At 51.3% G+C, this 11,544-nt stretch overlaps 1 protein-coding gene across 3 annotated transcripts in view; it reads right to left on the reverse strand.

Annotated features, from left to right (window-relative positions):
- The window catches only part of GDPD4 (glycerophosphodiester phosphodiesterase domain containing 4), an 84,841-nt gene extending 74,772 nt beyond the window's left edge, over nt 1-10,069 (reverse strand). For 2 of the 3 annotated variants that reach the window (XM_030557931.1, XM_030557959.1), the window contains exon 1: nt 10,000-10,069. The gene's annotated coding sequence lies outside the window, so the exon portion shown is untranslated. The remainder of the gene's footprint in view (nt 1-9,999) is intronic. The other variant, XM_030557941.1, reaches the window with a different exon arrangement.
- Nucleotides 10,070-11,544: the final 1,475 nt, after the last annotated feature.

Genomic DNA, 11,544 nt, shown 5'->3' on the forward strand with positions numbered 1-11,544 from the left:
CGTTTTCTAGGAGCAGTGATTGCTCAGAGTTGCCATGGTAAAAGATACTGGGGATGAGACAAAAGGCCCCTCCAGTGTGCACATTTTGTAGGGTGCTGGGGGAGTGGAATAGAATCCTGGAAGGGAGAGTTCAGGGAAGCCTCCTAAGGAAAATGCCTTCATAATAAATCCTGCTTTGTGCAATTAAGCACATACCAGCTCTGTTCTCTTCCCACTCCTGTGAATTGCTAAGCCGTGCCTTATCCTCAGCTACTAACGTCAGCCAGGCAAGACTAGACAGCAGCATGGGGGAGAAGGGTTGGTCCCCCATTCATGGCAGCGCACAGGAGTGACACCTGCAGTGAGCACACATTTCAAGGAAGGGCTTTGTCCATTAGCCAAAAGGTTCTTAGCTCACATCCCCCAGTTCTGCATCCGTGCAGAACACCATTCACACCCCGGAGAGGAGATTGTGCGCCGCTGAGCGGTCACCACTCTACCCTTAATCTGCATCCTCCTAACTGGCACCATTAATGGTTGTGCCTAGCACTGCAAAACAAAGTACAGGGGGAGGAAGGCACATTTTCAATGTGTGTGTCATTAATCAAAGACTCTCTACCTACCCAAAGTTCTCTACAGTATCAAAATGTACACCAGGCTGGCCAGTTTCACATCACTAAACCTGGGTTTATATTTTTCAGAATCTGAAACCTAATTAATTCATATTTAACGTCTACTAGAGCAAATCAAATGCTAGCATTCTTTCCCATAGAGCGCACACAGTTGCCTTACACAGTTCTAAATAAAAGAGGCAGAGAGGCAGTGGTTAGGACACTAGTTTGGAAGACAGAAGACCTAGGTTCTAGTCTCTGCTCTGTCACCTACCTGCTGGGTGACATTAGATAAGTCATGTCCTCTCTGTGCCTCAGTTGCCCCATTGGTAAAATGGGGCTGATACTTACCCTTCTTTGTGAAGACTATATTAATTATATGTCTGTGATGGGATCCCCCCAGGGTGCCACCTAGAACTGGGGTACCACTGAGCCCGCCTGGCCCACCATCCTGGGCTCCCTTTACACTGTACTGCTGTGACAGGCCCCCAAACCCCCACCAGCACACATACAAGTAGGGACACACCCAGCCGCAGCTACACACACATATGCTGAAATCAGCTTTGCATGGGCAGGCTCGGCTAAGGCACCTCCCAGTTCCTAAGGCACGCATCCTCCTCTGGAGTGTAAACTCAAAATTATACCATCCTGCGCTGCACAGGGAACTGTAGAGTATAAGCTCAGAAAATTTGCCCCTCCCTCAAAGTGCAGAGAGAGATGCACCAGCTTTCTGTCCCAAGCTACCATTTCCACACACTGGTTTAAGACAAAACAAAAGCAAGTTTATTAACTACAAAAGGTAGATTTACAATGAGAATAAGTGATAGCAAACAGATCACTGCAGATTACCTAGCAGATAAGCAAAACTACAACCTGAGATTAACACACTAGATAGGTAGGATATGAATTAGCAAATTCTCACCCTGTGTGACAAACAGGCTGGCAGAGTTTTAAGATACAAGCTGCCTTAGCTTTTCAGTTTGGGTTTCCCGGGTTTTCATATACAGGCTAGAAATCCCTCTAGCCTGGAACCACCACTTCCCCCCTGTTCAATCTTTATTCCTCAGGTGTTACCAGGTGTGTTGTTGTAGGGAGAGTGAGGTCCCCCCATAATATCATTTTCCCACTTTTATATCTTCTTCCCACTTGCTGGAAAGCTCTTTTGCTGTGACCTGGGTCAGACTGTTCTCAGTGTGTAGAGCTATCTCTGAGAGGTTTCTATTGTATACAGTTCCTGGGGTAATCCTCGCGCTTATGTGCATTTCATCAGTAAGCCATTAACATTGTTTGGCCTTTTAACTGTTATACCTGAAAGGCTGCTTGTGAGTGTTTTCAACCCCACAACATGTCTCAGTGACACATACACAGCCAAACGTCATAGCTTCACATACGACGATAGCACATACAATCCAATGAGATATTTAGGTCTAGCAGATCAAGACTTTTAGAATACCTCACAAGGCACACTTTGTAGAAAACATATCCAAATTACATGACAGTGGTGAATATTGGGGTGGTAGGGTGTCACACTGTCTACTTACGTATTTGTAGAACACCCATCATTTGCGACTGTTTTCACATTACAAGCTGTTTTTAGAACTCCCTCCACCCTCCCCTGCTGGGGCTAGCAAGTGGATTTCTTTGGGGGTAGGTTAGGTTATTGCATAATGGTCACTGCAAGGTTTCCAGCATCTTCCTTTTAAGCAGCCAGTACTGGTTGTTCTTGGTAGCAGAATACTGGACTAGATCAATCTGATCCAGGACTAGTCTATACCTAAACTTGTACTAATCTATCTGAATCTGTTTCTTAAACCAGATGGCGTATTTCAATGCCAGTCTGCGTGTGGATGCTCTTCTGTCAGACTAAAAGTGGCTCAAGTTGATTTATTACTGACTTTAGTGCTAAATTGAATTTAGCCACTTTGACTCTGAACTAAGGGAAGGTCCACACACAGTCTGACCCTGAAACAACTAACTGGTTGCTCGGTGGGGCCAGGTCTGTCTTTTTGTTCTTTCGCATTCAGCACCGAGCGCAGTGGGGTCCTCCTCCGTGACTAGGGTTTCCTAGGCGTTGCAATAACAAAAACAATGATGATTTGTATTATTTCAGTGCAGGTTTGGATGCAGACCAACTCCAGAATGGCAATTTCTATCTTCCAACCCCATTTCTTCCTTGTTTTGATCCATGTTTAATGTGTAGAATGTGAGTATGTAGATTTGTTACCATCTATTACACTGAGTAAGCCTCTGGCTGACAAACCCACAGTCCCAGTCCATCCAAGTCTTTCTAAAATGCTGTGCAACTCTTGAATTTGGAGTCAGTGGATTTCATCACCACCTTGTGCAGTCAGCAGCTAAGCTCATTGCCGCAGAAAAGAAACTAACTCTCTCTTAATCCTGATCCTTGTGGCCCCTTCAAGTCCAAGGCTCCCTGGATCTCTTCTAACTATAGGCATAATGTTCACTTCATTCCAGGTCATCAGTGACATCTCTTCCCCCACATGCATGGAGATAATATAGGGCATGATCCTGCACCAACGATCCATGCACAAAGATCCTTTGACACACAGATCCCACCCTTCAGCCACCTTTGTGACACTAGCTGCCCCTAGCCTCAGACCCCCCAGGAGGTAGTTACATAAGCAGAGGGGCAGAGCATGGGTGGAACAGGGCTGCGCACTGTCCTGCCACCAGCATGGCAGGCATTCCCCATGAAAGTTAATACAGCCGACTTTTAGCTGTCTCTAGCCCCAGCCTCCACCTTGGGGCTGTCCCAGGAAACAGCAAGGGTCTTGATTTAGCACAGACTTTGTGCCAGCAGTGTGCTTCCACCACTGAAGAAAGGAACAGCAGGCCCACAGCACCCTGCAGTGGCGCAGAGGGCAAGGGTGGCTGCTGGAATTCACTGTGGAGCATTGAATGAAGGGATCAGAGGAATTATAAAATTCAGATGGAAGAGACCTGTTGGGTGAGTTAGGCCTGTGGGTCCCACTTCTTTCAATCCACAAGCCACGGGATGGCCAAAAAGTTGTCCCACAACCCATCATGTCCCACAGAGCCACAAAGGATTTTGAGATTTAGGTCAACATAGGATCAGATGAAAGGGGGGGAGTAGATTTGTAGGTTGGACATTGGTTGCACTGCAAGGGTGAGAGTTTGTGGAGGGGTTGGTACTGGAGGTGGGTGGGAAGGAGCTGGTCCTACCAATGTGAGTCCTCTGCACAGCATGTGGCTTGCCCATTCAAAAATTTTGAAAAAAACTTCTCAGCAGAGCAGCCAGAAGTATTCACGTGAACACCACAGTGACCCTATCTAACCCTTCCAGCCATTTGTCAAAGTGCTTCGTTTCCATTTTAAGACATGATACAAGAAATATTGAGCAAAGGTTAATCGGGATAGAGTGCATTGTAAGAAATAAGTGGGGTTTAACCAAAAATTGCTCCTGCCAAATTTTTACCCCTTTTATAAAAGTGGCTTTTATTTCTGAAATGCTGGAGAGTTTGCAAGGGAAATTTACAGATTAAAGTTGCTGCTTGATTACATATGTGACTAATGCTCCATCACACATTCTTCTGAGGGAAGCCGAAAAGCCCATAACTATTCCACCTATTATTATTGGATGATAGAAAAACCTGGAGGCCACAACTGTACTCAGAGCTCCACTGTGTTACATGCTGAAAAAACACACAGTGAGAGATCGAAGACACCAAGCGGCTTATGCAAGACAAAGGCTAGGGGAAAGCAAGTATTACCCCATTACTGAGATGGGGAACTCAGGTACAGAGAGTCTGAGTGACTTGCCCGAGATCACACACAGCCAGAGCCGGGAACTGAATTCCTATTTCTCCAACCAGTGCCCATCCAGAAGACCAGTGGTGAGCTGGAGCCAGTTCGCACCAGTTCATGTGAACTGGTTGTTAAATTTTGAAGCAGTTTTAGAACCAGTTGTTAACCAGCTTCCCTGCGAGGGGATGCTGTGGCTGTGGTGGGCTCTGGCCGGGAAGTGATGTAATTCCTCCTACGGCCACTGGGGGCGCTGCACTGTGGGAGCCATGTGGGCACAGCCTGGCCCTGGGCACAGGCCCTGTTGCTGCTGCTGCTCCCCCGACCCCGGGCCCTGGGGCTCCCACTGCTGCCTGGTGGGTCCCCAGCTGCTCTGGTGGGTCTGGGCTCCGTCCTGCTGCTCGGGCTGCTCTGAGCCGCTCTCCCCATGAGCACCCGTCACCCTGCCCACAGCCAGCCCCCATCTCCAGCCAGCCCCTGCTGCACCCCCTCCCCGCAGCCAGCCCCTGCATGCAGCTAGCCCCTGCCCGCAGCCAGCCCCCGTCTCCAGCCAGCCCCTGCCGCACCCCCTGCCCACAGCCAGCCCCTGCCGCATCCCCTGCCCGCAGCCAGCCCCCGTCTCCAGCCAGCCCCTGCTGCACCCCCTGCCCGCAGCCAGCCCCCGTCTCCAGCCAGCCCCTGCTGCACCCCCTGCCTGCAGCCAGCCCCCGTCTCCAGCCAGCCCCTGCTGCACCCCCTGCTGCAGCCAGCCCCCGTCTCCAGACAGACCCCGCCACACCCCCTGCCCGCAGCCAGCCCCCGTCCCCAGCCAGCCCCTGCCGCACCCCCTTTCCGCAGCCAGCCTGTCTCCAGCCAGCCCCTGCTGCACCCCCTGCCCGCAGCCAGCCCCCGTCTCCAGCCAGCCCCTGCCACACCTCCTGCCCGCAGCCAGCCCGTCTCCAGCCAGCCCCTGCCGCACCCCTGCCCGCAGCCAGCCCATCTCCAGCCAGCCCCTGCCGCATCCCCTGCCCGCAGCCAGCCCCCGTCTCCAGCCAGCCCCCGCCGCACCCCCTTTCCGCAGCCAGCCTGTCTCCAGCCAGCCCCTGCCGCACCCCCTGCCTGCAGCCAGCCCCCGTCTCCAGCCAGCCCCTGCTGCACCCCCTGCTGCAGCCAGCCCCCGTCTCCAGCCAGCCCCCGCCGCACCCCCTGCCCGCAGCCAGCCCCCGTCTCCAGCCAGCCCCTGCCGCACCCCCTGCCCGCAGCCAGCCCGTCTCCAGCCAGGCCCTGCCGCACCCCCTGCCCGCAGCCAGCCCATCTCCAACCAGCCCCTGCCGCTCCCCCTGCCCACAGCCAGCCCCTGTCTCCAGCCAGCCCGTCACACCTCCTGCCCGCAGCCAGCCCTTGTCTCCAGTCAGCCCCTGCTGCACCCCCTGCCCGCAGCCAGTCCATCTCCAGCCAGCCCATCACACCTCCTGCCAGCAGCCAGCCCGTCTCCAGCCAGCCCCTGCCGCACCTCCTGCCCGCTGCCAGCCTGTCTCCAGCCAACTCTGTGCCCCCTGCCCACAGCCAGCCCCTGCCGCACCCTCTGTCCTGCCCACACGAGCCCTGTACCCCCTGACAACAGCCAGCCCCTGTCTCCAGCCAGCCCCACACCCCCTGCCTGTAGCCACCCCCTGCCGCACCCCCTGTTCTGCCCGCAGCCAGCCCCTGTCTCCAACCAGCTCTGCATCCCCTGCCTGCAGCCAGCCCCTGTCTCCAGCCAGCCCCTGCTGCATCCCCTGCCCACAGCCAGCCTGTCTCCAGACAGCTCCACATCCCCTGCCCACAACCAGCCTGTCTCCAGCCAGCCCCTGCCGCACTCCCTGTTCTGCCCGCAGCCAGCCTGTCTCCAGACAGCCCTGCATCTCCTGCCGGCAACCAGCTCCTATCTCCAGCCAGCCCTTGCCGCACCCCGTTCTGCCCACAGCCAGCCTCCGTCTCCAGCCAGCCCTGCACCCCCTGCCTTCAGCCAGCCTCTGTCTCCAGCCAGCCCGTTGCACTCCCTGCCCACAGCCAGCCCGTCTCCAGACAGCCCCTGCTGCACCCCCTGCCCGCAACCAGCTCCTGTCTCCAGCCAGCCAGTCTCCAGCCAGCCCTGCGCCCCTGCCCACAGCCAGCCACTGCTGCACCCCCTGCCCTGCCCGCACGAGCCCCACACCCCCTGCCTGCAGCCAGCCCCCATCTCCAGCCAGCCCTGCACTCCCTGCCTGCAGCCAGCCCACCTCCAGCCAATCCCTGCCGCCCTGCTTGAAGCCAGCCAGCCCCACACCCCCCTGTCTCCAGCCAACCCCTGCTGCACCCCCCTGCCCAAACCCAACCATTCCCTCACTCCTGTCTCCAGCCAACCCATGTCGGACCCCCCTGCAGCCCTACCCGAAGCCAGCCAGCTCCACACCCCCATCTCAAACCAGGCCCACACCCCCATCTCCAACCAGCCCCACACCCTCCTGTCTTGCCTGCAGCCAGTCCCTACCTCCAGTCAGCCCCTGCCCTGCCCGCAGCCAGCCCTGCACCCTCACCTCCAGCTAGCCCTGCCCCACGCTCCTGTCTGCAGCCGGCCCCATGTCCACTGGTGCCCTGCAGTTCCCAGGGCAGTAACCCTGCACACCTGCTTCAATGAGGGGGGCAGGGAGCAGCTAGGACCCACACATGTGAACACCCTAGAGTGACCAGACAGCAAGTGTGAAAAATCGGGACAGGGAGTGGGGAGTAATAGGAGCCTATATAAGAAAAAGCCCAAAAATCAGGACTGTCCCTATAAAATCAGAACATCTGGTCACCCTAGCACACCTCAGGGAATGGCGGGGCCCCATGTGAAACAGAGCTCATTTCTAGTTCAGACCCATCTTTTTAAAAAAGACCTTTAGGTGGGGTTAACACACGTCCATATTTTCCTGGACATGTCAGGCTTTTTGGTTCTTAAATTGCCATCCGAGAGGAATTTTTAAATTTCAGTCTTTCCCCAGCTCAAACGGTGTTACAGTACCAAATGCTACTTTCATGGGTGTCAGGCTTGTATAATTTTTGGTGGTGGCCGGAACAGGTTCAAGTCCTGCCCCCGCCCCTCCGCCCACCTTGTAAGCCGATATATATATTTAAAATAACCTAAAAATGGACTGGGAACAGTAAGCGTTTAGTGCAGGGGGAGGCCGGGGAGGTGAGGGCTCTGGGATGTGGCTGGGGATGAGGAGTTTGGGGTGCAGGAGGGGGCATAGGGCTACAGCAGAGGGTTGGGGTGTGGGGATGAGGGCTCTGGCTGGGGCGGAGGGGTTTGGGGTGCCAGAGGGGGCTCAGGGCTGGGGTAGGTGAGGACTCTGGCAGGGGGTGAAGGCTCTGGGGTGGGGCTGGGGATGAAGTGTTTGGGGTGTCAGAGGGGGCTCAGGGCTGGGGCAGAGGGTTCTTGGTAAGAGCTGTGGGGTGGGGCGGGGCCAGGGATGAGGGGTTCAGGGTGCAGGAGGGGGCTCAGGGCTGGGGCAAAGGGTTGGAATGCGAGGGGTTGAGGGTTCTGGCTGGGGGTGCGGGCTCTGGGTAGGGCTGGGGTGAGGAGTTTGGGTTGTGGGAGGGGGAACAGAGCTACGGCAGAGGGTTGGGGTGTGGGGATGAGGGCTCTGGCTGGGGCTGAGGAGTTTGGGAGGGGGCTCAGGGCTGGGGCAGGTGGGGATAAGGTGTTTGGAGTGTGGAAGGAGGCTCAGGGCTATGCATGGACATGCAGAAAGCCTGTCAACTGTGACTTTGCGCAGAACAGAGATCCAACCCTCAGTCACAGCAGCAGTAACCCAGGGACAGTCGTTCACAGGCTGAGGTAAAGCAAAAAAAATCCATCTTAAGATGCAGTTTGAAAGGAGCAGGAGAGTTGACAGCTCAGAGGGATCCAGACAGGCTGATCTCTGTATGAAATCTCAATCACGCAAGCAGCATGGAGCTCCCTGGGACATGTGTAAAGTGTGATATTCCTTGCACGAGCTTGCACCACACAGGACGAGAGCCCATCTCACCTTTGAACTTTATACCTTTGCTAGAGAGATGTGGCAAGTTTAAGCAGCTGGAGGCTGAGAGCTGTCTATGTATTTAGAAACCAGGTTTCCCAAGTAAATAAGCCCTTACATCTGGCATAAAGAAATTGTAGAGTTGATCCAAAAAAATTCAATCATGTTACCACAAAAAATCTCAAATGAAACCATTTTAATTTTCTCACATACAATTCCAATTTTTGATGAAAAAAATTGAAAAAGTGAGAGTTTGTTTGATTTGGACTAGATCTTTAACAAAAACAAACTGTTTTCATGAACTATTTCAATTTAGATGTAGCTGCATTTTTTATTGAAGAAACATCAGGTTGAGAAATTTTTGAGCCACTGTAGGAAATTCATTCCTCCTCCTTCCACTTTTACCCTTCCCTTCCCACCTGGTGTGTCCTACACCTTGTGTATAGGACTGTATTCAGGAGAAATGACATTGTGAATTTTCCGTCTACAGAGTAGGAATGGCCAAAAAATACAAATATATACTGGATCCTCAGCTGGTGGAAGTCTGCATAGCTTCTTTGATTTCAGTGGAGCATCAGCAATCTATAGAAGCGAGGATCTAGCCCCACACTTAGCCAGGAGTGAAGGTCACTTGTTTCAGTATATTTATTTTATGTATGCCTTCAGATAAAGTCTGCCTAGTTAGACAATAAGAAGCAAACAAAAGCTAGAACTGAATCCCGTTCTCAGCTATAGCAGGTGTAAACCTGATGGCGCTCCACTGAAGACTTTCTTACAACACAGTTACACGTGCGTAACAGAGCAGAATTTCGCCCAGTGCTGAGACATCCATTTAAAAGAAATAGTTGTCCTTCAAAAACTCGCAGAGCAGACAGATTCACTGTAGGGAAAGTTACACGGTGCTATTCCATTTCACATGTCAGTTTCAGCTTTTAGAAATAAGTACTGATGATTTACACCTATTCCTGGATGTTAATATTTCATGGATTATTTATTCCTCCATCAACCTCTCTGCTCACACACAGGGCAAGCTAATAGAAAGACGTCTTCCTTTTTTTTCCTTACCCCTACCCCCCGCTTCTTTTTTTACTATGGAAACAGCCTTTATCCAATGCATTATAAATGCTCCACCACTAACTCCCTTCCCTCAATCACCCCTCTCTCAAACCAAATCACACAATCCACCCATCACTTAAGTTTTTTCCCATGCCCCTTTGTATCCTCAACAGGTTAGGAAGAATTTGGCTGCCTCATACCCAGGGAGCTGACTGGAATTGTTACAAAGCACAGGTCCTTTTCACTTCAACAAGGCAGTTTGGGGCTACTTTAGGATCTTACAGAACCCGCTGCTTCCAAATAATCCATTCACTCTGTAGTGAAAGCTTTGTCACTGGTTCCCTCCATTCTCTGGCTCTGCTAGACATTGTTTCTCCCTGCAATTCATGCAGGGGCAGGTCACTCATTAGCTGTCGGATCACATCCAATGCACTCAAAGTGTAAAGGAAAAATCAGAAGGAAATTTCCCCCCTTCCAAGTATAAATCAGACAGGAAAGAGCATTGATCTATGTATTTAATCGAGCAAGACGGCACCTTTACAGCCACAAGGAACAAGCCAACTTACCTCTTCTTCAAACCCATGTGTTAGCTTCTTCTGCAGATTCCTTTGAATTGCTGTGACCTTTGCATGCCACACTCCTGTAACTGAATAGTGACACCACAATATTTCCAAAAGTATTAAAGAAAGGCTGATGGAGAGCCCTGCCCACAGTGGGAGGAGCCTTCTGCCATCGGTGACTTAAATCAATTCAATCAAAAGGCTGAAAATTAAAATATAATCATACTAAATCATCCAACGTGGGCAGCTGCTAACCATATGGCTCTGGGGGAAGTGGGAGGGGAAAGAGAAGCCGAATTTGAGTTTGAGTCTTTTCTCTCCCCACACACGCCCACACAACACACGAAAAGATTGGTATCAAAATTCTGATTGAAAGCCCTTGGTCTAAAGGAAATATTCCAAAGAAGATTTGGGAAAGAGACGTCACTGCTGATCTTAAAAACTCAGAACAACAACAAAATAATATTTCCTGGCAAATCGGACCCCTCTTTGTAATCTTCAAGAAGGAATACATTGTGCAGGATTTTAAGAATTTAACATGAATTTTGCATTACTTTTATTGTTTTCAGCTTTAATAGCTAAATCCTATTAGCAAATGGCCTTGTCTGGAAAGAGGCAAGGGACGGGTCAGAGAAACAAAGACGTTTATGTATTGGCATTTTGTATCCCTCAATGAGTTTTTGAGCTTGAATTTGCCATGGCCTTTGAGAGAGGCACTTGTAAAGGTTCTCAGACTAGAAAGCTATGCAGCCTCTGCCAGCCTCTCTTCTCAGCTAGCCCGCCGTTGATCAAGAGTCTAAGGCAATCTGACCCTGTTGGCCCTGGAGCTCTGGTTTAGAAATACTAATTGTGCAGTACTTGTCCTTGTTGTCACACACATTGGTTTCTCCTCTCCTTTTACAGAGCTGGAGCAGAGACTCTCTAAAGCAAGCCACACAATGTGGGGAGGCAGGGGACTGGAATCTGGGAGCATGCCCCTTTCTTGTGGACCCAGCAGCATCTGCAGAAATTAAGCTTCCACTGTTTTAAAAAGAATAAAATAGTTGAGCTATCCCTTTCTGAATGCAAAGGAGACCTTCTAAACACAACCTGATGTAGTCTCCAGACTAAAATGGTAATTCTGAAAGGGATGAACTACCATCGTTCATCTCAGTTGTATGTTCACTCTGAAACCTAGTGATAATGTAAATTGTAGTACTATTAAAAAGGTAGCATTTGTTCACAGCACAGCAATGGTTGCTAAGATACCAGACAAAGAGTCCTGTGGCACCTTATAGACTAACAGAAGTATTGGAGCATAAGCTTTCATGGGTGAATACCCACTTTGTCGGTTGCATCTGACGAAGTGGGTATTCACATACGAAAGCTTATGCTCCAATACTTCCTTTAGTCTATAAGGTGCCACAGGACTCTGTCGCTTTTTCCATATCCAGACTAACACGGCTACCCCTCTGATACTAAGATACCAGAGTTTCCCTTTACACTTACAATAGTACATAACTATGGGGACTCTTGTGGTGTCTGTTGAACGGTTGGTGACTGTATTTTTAT

This window comes from Gopherus evgoodei, chromosome 1 (genome assembly GCF_007399415.2).
Source record: "Gopherus evgoodei ecotype Sinaloan lineage chromosome 1, rGopEvg1_v1.p, whole genome shotgun sequence".
NCBI lineage: Eukaryota > Metazoa > Chordata > Testudines > Testudinidae > Gopherus > Gopherus evgoodei.